This window comes from Thamnophis elegans, chromosome 8, assembly GCF_009769535.1.
Source record: "Thamnophis elegans isolate rThaEle1 chromosome 8, rThaEle1.pri, whole genome shotgun sequence".
NCBI lineage: Eukaryota > Metazoa > Chordata > Lepidosauria > Squamata > Colubridae > Thamnophis > Thamnophis elegans.
Window position 1 is genome coordinate 2910695 of NC_045548.1, and position 9294 is coordinate 2919988.

Here is a 9294-nt window from a genome sequence, read left to right on the forward strand (position 1 = left end):
TAACCATCTACTTGATCCAATGCTTCAGTGTGCCTTGGGCAGGAAAAACCTGTTAGAGTTGTTAATGGGAATTAGATCTCTACACACTGATTACATTTGGATATAATCTATGAGTTAGAATTTCAGCAATGACCCCAGAATTCCTCCTGTACAGAATAACAGAGTTGGAAGGGACCTTGGAGGTCTTCTAATCCAACCCCCTGCTTAGGCAGGAAACCCTTCAGACAAATGGTAGCAATAGCAATAGCAGTTAGACTTATATACCGCTTCATAGGGCTTTCAGCCCTCTCTAAGCGGTTTGCAGAGTCAGCATATCGCCCCCAAAAACAATCCGGGTCCTCATTTCACCCACCTCGGAAGGATGGAAGGCTGAGTCAACCTTGAGCCGGTGAGATTTGAACAGCCGAACTGCAGAACTGCAGTCAGCTGAAGTAGCCTGCAGTGCTGCATTTAACCACTGCGCCACCTCGGCTCCTCACTGCGCCACATTGGCTCTTGGATAAATGTTTATCCAATCTCTTCTTAAAAACTTCCAGTGTTGGAGCATTCATGATTCTGAAGGCAAGTTGTTCCACTGATTAATTGTTCTAACAGTCAGGAAATTTCTCCTTTGTTTTACAAGGGTAGATTTTATTTTCCAGCACAGCTGTTAGCAAAAAGACACGAAATAATTCACTTCCACTTCTATTTTGAACTGGCTGCAGTTTACTGCGTCTTCTGGACACTAAATTTGGGTTCAACTTAACTATCAAGACTAATCTGAACTAACTGTGCTTAATAAAAAGCTCAAGAACTATGTTTTGAAATTAAGATTTATTACAGTCTGTCTGAGTTTGGATGATCCAGCCAGCTGTGGTTAATTGTAAAGGGAAGTAAAAAAATTCAAATGTCTGTGCTTAGGCCAGAAAAGGTGGATGATTTTTGGTCTTCTGATGCTAATTTGTATTTCTCTGTTATAGTCTAACAAGTCAGTGCCACTTTGGACAGAATGTTTGGGCAGAAACATTGCTGACTTCACTTGCATCAAAATCCAGGGTTTGTTCAACCACAATAATAGCATTTAGCAAGCAGCAGTTTTTTTGGCTTTTTAATGACCACAAAATGCTGAGCTAGACCGAAAATGGAAAAATCAGATTTGTTTCTCCATGTTCTAATGTTCCTTCCTCCTCCAACTTTCCTTAGGCAGGGCATTGTTCTTTTTAAGAAAGCTGCAACATCTTAGGTTCCATTCACCCCAAACACATTTAGAATGGAATCCATAATCATGTAGTCTGATATTGCTCTATTTCTTTTACCAAAAACCTCTTGGCAGTATGAAAGAAGCCTTTGTAAAACCTCTTCATCCTGCTGGAGCATGTTACAGTTGTTGGAAACTTTTAGTTTGCCTGCTCAGTCTGAATCCCGTCATGTGTAAAATGCCAAAAGGGATGATTAATAGCAAGAGAGAGAGAGAGAGAGAGAGAGAGAGAGAGAGAGAGAGAGAGAGAGAGAGAGAGAGAGAGAGAGAGAGGATAAGTACAAGCACAAAATAGAGAGAGAGAGAGAGAGAGAGAGAGAGAGAGAGAGAGAGAGGGGATAAGTACAAGCCCAAAATAGGGAGTGGCATCAGAGTTCAGGTGAACCAATACAGTTCACTCTTTGTGCTTCATACTATCACTAGTAACACCAGTCTTTCGGTTGCGCTTTTTACCTCTTCTTTATTTCTCAGTTCAGGAAATAGTGTTACTGCATAAGAAGGTAAGTGAGGAATATCTTTTACACCCTTTGTAGATGTCTAAGCAATTGTTCAGGCTTCTTCATAAGGGGCCCAGTGGAGCTGAAAATAATAAAAAAAGAGGCGGGGGACACACTGCAGGAGGAATTGAAGGATTTCCCCATTTTGCATAACTTCGGGTGGACAATAGATTTTTAAAGTGAACAGTTGCTGGAACATTTCTATAATTCTCTTGCTCGTACATTAGATTATTGATGTAACCTGTATACTGTGTGCAATCATTCACGTTTTAGCAAGTTGTTTTGAAAAGCCACATCTTACAATGTGGAACAAGAATAATAAGCTTTCTTATCCCATTGATTGATTGGTTGGTCAATAAACTTTAGTCTGTTGTATGATAGGCAAGACTTTTCTTGTGCAATTGTCCTTTTCATTTATAGAATTTAAGGGCAGGGAGTTTAAAAAATAGTGTCTTCCGTTTGTGATCTTCCTCTCCTTCCACACTACTTTCTCTCTCCCCCTCCCTTTCTCTCTCTTTCTCTCTCTCTCTCTCTCTCTCTCTCTCTCTCTCTCTCCTCCTTTCTCCTCCACCTCTTTCTCCATTTTTTTTCAAGGTCAGACAAATCTCTTAAGGCAGAATAGCTACCTAGTGTCTTTTCCCTGGTTGTATTGGAATCACTCTGTCTATGAGATTGCTAGTAGAAACTTGATTAAAGGTGAGATTTTTCATAGGGGTGTGGGCCTTTTGACTCAGGTTCTTTCATGTTGCACATCAAATAACAAATGTTATTCAGACTTAAGAGGATGTTAAGGCCGATTTTTATTTCAGCAGGCAAGGGTTACTGTCTCGTCTTGTGTTTTTATATACAGAAGATTGCAAAGAGGTGATGATTGTTTCTGTAGTCTGAATCAGGCATGAGAGTGGGAATGAATGAGTCTAAAGTTTGCTTCAGGAAGGCTCTGCATTCGTTCAGCATTTTCCTTCCTTCTCTTTCTGCATGGAAAGAAACTCAGTCGGGGTCTGAGGAGGAAAGTAGAGACCCAATAACTTTTTCTACCCCATAATATTATTATTATTATTATTATTTTAATCCGGAGGAAGAATACCAACTTTTATGATTTTATCCAAACATAGAATTTTTAAATAAAAGCGAAGCCTCTTCCTTTGTTTAGTTCAAAGCGGATAGTAAAACCACATACCTCTTTTCTTTCTTTTTTTTGATGAATTTGGCTTCTTCTATTCATGCCATTCCTAAAAGGGTGGACTGGGAGACTCAGATTCAAGTCCACTCTTAGAGACCAACCTGATTTAAACTGGTTCACCAAACTAGTTTGTTGTTATGGAAATAAAATTAAAAGAGATTCTTATGGAAGCTCCTCTGAATTCTTGGACGAATGATGAATTCCTCCTACCTTGCAAGGTAGTTGAGGCTAAAACAGAAAACCTGTCCTTCAAGGCTGTTAAGTATGCATTCTACATCAGAATATAACTTGAGCAAATTTAATTATTAACGTGCCCAAAAACGTTTTACCGACTCAGGCAAGGAACCAAATGGCAACCTGCCTTCTTAAACCAAATTTGCTTTGATAAAACTGGTGTTATAGGACAGTGTTCTTTACTACACTTGTTGAAAGCAGTATCGGCCTTTTGAGGTAGGCCAGATCAGGAAAGAGGACTTCGCAAGGAGTACTGGAACTCCACTTCATTGGTACAGGGTATAAGAATTTTGAAAGCCTGGTACAATTTTTCTCATCCCACTATCATGCTTAGTGAGTCAATCTTGAGTTTCTTTCTCATTCCCTCCTCTCCTTCAAGGCAAGCTGTTTATATAACTGCTTTAAATTCACACTTCCACAAGCAGGCAAAACATTCTTTATAGCTGTTTCCCTTCCCTTTGTCATCTTCCAACATTTGCTATCTGAAGTGACAGCTCCTTTCTCTCCTTGGCAGTACAATCGTCCCTCATAGGTGTTACCCACATAACACCTATCCTCCGCGAGCTGCACTGGCTGCCTGTTGATCTCCGGGTGCGCTTCAAGGTGCTAGTTGTCACCTACAAAGCCCTTCATGGTACTGGATCTGGGTACTTGAGAGACCGCCTACTGCCAATTACCTCCACTCGACCAATTAGATCCCACAGACTAGGCCTCCTCCGAGTTCCATCAGCCGGCCAGTGTCGACTGGCGACTACCCGGAGGAGAGCCTTCTCTGTGGCTGCTCCGACCCTCTGGAACGAACTCTCCATGGAGATTCGTACCCTCACCACCCTCCAGGCCTTCCGCATAGCCCTTAAAACCTGGCTGTTCCGACAGGCCTGGGGCTAAAGACTCGCTGCCCCACTTCGAATGGTATGACTGTTGTGTTTTTTTAATTATGCATGGTTTTTATGTTTTTTGTAACTTTGTTTTTCCCCTCCCTTTGAGTTGTGAGCCACCCTGAGTCCCTTTCAGGGAAAAGGGCGGCATACAAATAAATTAAAATGAAATGAAATAAAATGAAATTTCTAAATCTTTCCCCTAAAAACAATTTAGTTAAGATGCTCATGAGGCCAAGGCACTAGGAGAATCATTACACGTTTTCCCAACATCTTAGCATCCAAAAAGTAGCCAGTGACCCGGAGCCAATGCCAGTCTATATATCTCTCTTGCAATTTTTAGCTGATGAAGGTGAACTTATCTTTATTCATTTATTTCTAAGACTCTGGAAAACATCCAACTCAGTTGTGTCTCATGCTGCTAATGGGATGGTTAAGGCATGGCCTAGTTTGAAGAAACATGATGCAACAATGGTGCTACCTTGCTCAAGTCAAGAAAATGTGGATTGGGTCCAAATTTCATGGGAGATCCCTGTGAATTCCAGGGCTGCAATTCCTTCTGCTTTATCATGGGAAAAAAAGGCAGATTATAATAGCAATAGCAATAGCAATAGCAGTTAGACTTATATACCGCTTCATAGGGCTTTCAGCCCTCTCTAAGCGGTTTACAGAGTCAGCATATCGCCCCCACAGTCTGGGTCCTCATTTCACCCACCTCGGAAGGATGGAAGGCTGAGTCAACCTTGAGCCGGTGAGATTTGAACTGCCGAACTGGAGCTAACAGTCAGCTGAAGTGGCTGCAGTACTGCACTCTAACCACTAAGTATACTAAATGATTGTAATATAAAGTTTAGTACCCCCATTATCCTCATGATGTGCAGAAACTATTCCAGCACCTTTATTTACTTAGGTTGATGGAATAATATGAAAAACTGCAGCTTTCTCTAGAGAGCCTTAAGCTCTGGCTATTTATCAATTCTATGCAAAATCCGAGTATATATAGATGCATGGAAAACATATGGGTGAGTACATTTTGTATTTCCCTGGAAGCTTGAGATAAAAGAATACGTCTGTAGATTGTACACAGCAAAAGTAAAATGAATACATAATTGATAATGTTTTACTGCATAGCTTGTGAACTAGCATAATTATTGATCATACAAGGTTGCCCGTCCAGTGTTTAATAGATCCTGTCACTGTGCTGGTCCTTTTCTGGGATTGCAAAGACAGACAGCTTGTCAAAATTCTTGGTAAACCACAATCCCTAGTTCAGTGTTTCTCAACCTTGGCTACTTGAAGATGTCTGGACTTCAACTCCCAGAATTCCCCAGCCAGCATTCGCTGGCTGGGGAATTCTGGGAGTTGAAATCCAGATATCTTCAAGTAGCCAAGGTTGAGAAACACTGCTATTGAGCTGTCTGTTCAGATTGGTGAATCATTAAGTTATGGAGATTTCTCCCTCTCCCATAAGATGGGAGGAGAAAATATTTGTCTCCTCTATTTGTTGTTGTGAACAGAACCCTGAGAATTTTTGGGGGGGACATGTAGAGGACTGGCATAACGTTCTGACTCCAAATAACTTGGGAGATAGGTCTTGGCTCCTGCTCTAGTAAATTAAATTTGTAAAATACTTTAAGAAGAGCCAAGAATGATTTTTGGGTGGAAAAATGGCTCTATGTCAGTCATATTCCCCAGTTTAGAATTCTTTATTTCCACGTGTGGCTGTTGTTCAAGACTTCAGATATTGGAACTGGAGGTTTTGTTTGAACTAATCGAGACAACAAAAATGGAAAGATCTCTCAACCTTCAAGTCACTGGGGCATAAAAATGAATTGAACTGAAATTTAAAAGAAACCTCTGAAGAAGAGCAAGATTAATAAGCAGAAAGGTTCATCCCAGGCATTTTAGTAAAATGTGGGTGTGTTTCAAACTAGCTGTACTTCAAAGATGCCACCATACCTTGAGCAATTGGTTAGAAGTGCTGACTTAAGCATAATTCTCCATACAAATTCCTTAACTAGTATGTCAGTTATGGCTGCCTCCACCTCAGTGAGGCTTTCCAGTGACTAATAGCTTCATATTCTTCTCTTTGAATAATTCTTCATTGGGAAATTGATACTAAATATGGCCTCGAGATCTATTGCTGAGTCTTCTTACTCTGCTGCTTGTTTCTTAGGGAGGCTCTCTCTCTCTCTCTCTCTTTCTCTCTCTCTCTTTCTTTCTCTCTCTTTCTCTCTTTTTCTCTCTCTCTTTCTTTCTCTCTCTTTCTCTCTCTCTCTCTTTCTCTTTCTCTCTCTCTCTCTCTCTCTCTCTCTTTATCTTAATCATATGAGAAGGAATATTACTTATGGGATTGCACAGAACAAGAATACATTAGGATATTTTCTTCAGTTGTTACTGAGTTCAGTTGCCCTTTGACATGCCTCATCTTTGCTTGTTCAGAAAATTGCTAAGATTCCCTTTCTGGAGAACTTTTTTCGGTTCCACCACAAAACCGCGGTGGAATAAAGCGCGCTCGACGAAAGCGCGTACGTGACGTCATCACAGCGCGATGAAAACATCGCGCTGTGAGCGGTAAATTTAAAATTAAAGCGAAAACCTTACCCTAACCCCCCCAAACCTAACCCTAACCCTAACCCTTAACCTAACCCTAAACCTAACCCTGAACCTAACGCTAAACCTAACGCTAACCCTGAACCTAACTCTAACCCTAACCCTAACTCTAACCCTTAACCTAACCCTAACCCTAACCCTAACCCTAACCCTAACCCTAACCCTAACCCTAACCCTAACCCTAACCCTAACCCTAACCCTTAACCTAACCCTAACCCTAACCCTAACCCTAACCCTAAACCTAACCCTTACCTTTATGTGAATCGGCTTGCTTTAATTTTAATTTTATTTTTATTTAATTTATTTTTATTTTTTTTCGTCGCGCTGCTGATGACGTCACGTACACGCTTTCGTCGGGCATGCTTTATTCTACCGCGGTTTTGACGGGTCACACTTTTTTCAAGGTGTAAATTGTGAACTGTGAACTACACAGGTATAGACTGTGCATAGGTGCACAAAACTGTGCAATAATTCCTGTGTTTTTCTCCTGAGACAAAACGTGCACTATTTGAAGACTTATTACAAGTAAGAAATGTTCATTTGACCTACGAGTTACACTTGGGAACATTATACTTGAGAAGGTTTTCAGATAATTTTGTTTTAACCCAGTCAAGGCAATATCCAAAGCAAAATAAAATAAAATGAATACAACATTGGTTAATTGGTTGTTTAGACACACAACGTAAGCACCCTGTGTCTTTTAAAAGAATAAAACATGAATGAAGAAAGAATTCCGAGGAGGCACTTAATAGAGATGACCCTGATTCTTCTTCGTCTTATAGTAGCATGTACTGAGCAAGAGGATGTAGTAGTGTATAAATAGAGCATTAAGGATTCTTGGAATCTCCTCCTGGTAGGATGTACTAAGCTAGGTGCTTGGATTTGCCTATTCTTCTGACATTCCCCCCCCTCTAAGTAAGTCTCCTTTCTGCTAATTTTTTTTAAAAATAAAACTTGTTCAATAATCACTTCTCTGGTCAAATTCCTGCTCTCAAGAATGCTCATACAATCCACAGAACACTTCAACTCCCAACAACTTTTTAACTTTTGTAATATGTGTTTGTTTTAATGTTGTATGCCGCCCTGAATCCTTTGGGAGAAGGGCGGCATATAAATCCAGTAAACAAACAAACAAACAACAATTCCTTTCACATTTTACGAATTCGATAGTTGTAGATTCTCTGAAAAAAAGTATATTTGTGTTTTGTGTGTTCATGTGTATTTATAGCTGCAAGCTAAGAACATGTATATAGCAATAGCAATAGCAGTTAGACTTATATACCGCTTCATAGGGCTTTCAGCCCTCTCTAAGCGGTTTACAGAGTCAGCATATCGCCCCCAACAACAATCCGGCTCCTCATTTCACCCACCTCGGAAGGATGGAAGGCTGAGTCAACCTTGAGCCGGTGAGATTAGAACCGCTGAACTGCAGAACTGCAGTCAGCTGAAGTAGCCTGCAGTACTGCACTTTAACCACTGCGCCACCTCGGCTCTCTATATGTATCAGTTGAATGTCTGGTGTTGTATTATGATTGTTATAGTGAGGTTTTTACCACTAATTAGTGGATCTAATATGAAAAGGCAAAATATTCCCAAACATTTAAACTTCTTAGGAAGAAAGTTTTAACTTTTGCGTAGGTAAGGGAAATGAATGAACATATATATCTCATAGCACTAGTCTGAAACTTTGATAGATCTGCTTCAGCTTTCAGAAGTGTAAGAAGAGAAATTTTGCCAGTTGTGTAGATTCTTCTGCTGTAATGTTGTGATGAGATACCGTAATTCAAGAGGCTCGTTCAAAGCTTTTTGACCTAAGACAACTTGAGAGCAGATTGTGCCCGTCTTTCTGTACATTCCACATGTAGATAGTATCAAATGTCAGGGGTGGGTTCCTGCCAGTTCTAACCTCTTCTATAGAAGAGGTTCCACAAATCTACAGTGCGGTTTAGAACCGGTTCCAGCTCCCTTCCCCCCGCCCATCTGCACATCATCAAGATGAAGAGTGAGAGGAGGAATTCTGGGAGTTGAAGTCCACAAGTCTTAAAGCTGTCAAGTTTGAACACCCCTGGGAGTTTTTTTTCTAAAGGGTTAGTGGTGCAAGGGTCTTGTAACTTGACAGCTTTAAGACTTGCACACTTCAATGCCAGAGTTCCTGAGCCAACATGGCTGGAGGAGGAATTGTGGGAGTTGAAGTCCACAAGTCTTAAAGCTGTCAAGTTTGAACACCCCTGGGGTTTTTTTTTCTAAAGGGTTAGGGGTGCAAGGATCTTGTAACTTGACAGCTTTAAGACTTGTGTGCTTCAATGCCAGAGTTCCTGAGCCAACATGGCTGGAGGAGGAATTGTGGGAGTTGAAGTCCACAAGTCTTAAAGCTGTCAAGTTTGAACACCCCTGGGTTTTTTTCTAAAGGGTTTGGGGTGCGAGGGTCTTGTAACTTGACAGCTTTAAGACTTGCACACTTCAATGCCAGAGTTCCTGAGCCAACATTTTGGCTGCTAAGCAAAAGCGTTGTTAAGTGAGTTTCACCACATTTTACAAGTTGGCCACGCCCACCCACTCACATGACTGCCAAGCCACTCCCACCAGGTCACATGGCCGGCAAGCCACTCCCACAAAGCAGGCCACATCTACAGAAGAGGTTCTAAAGAATTT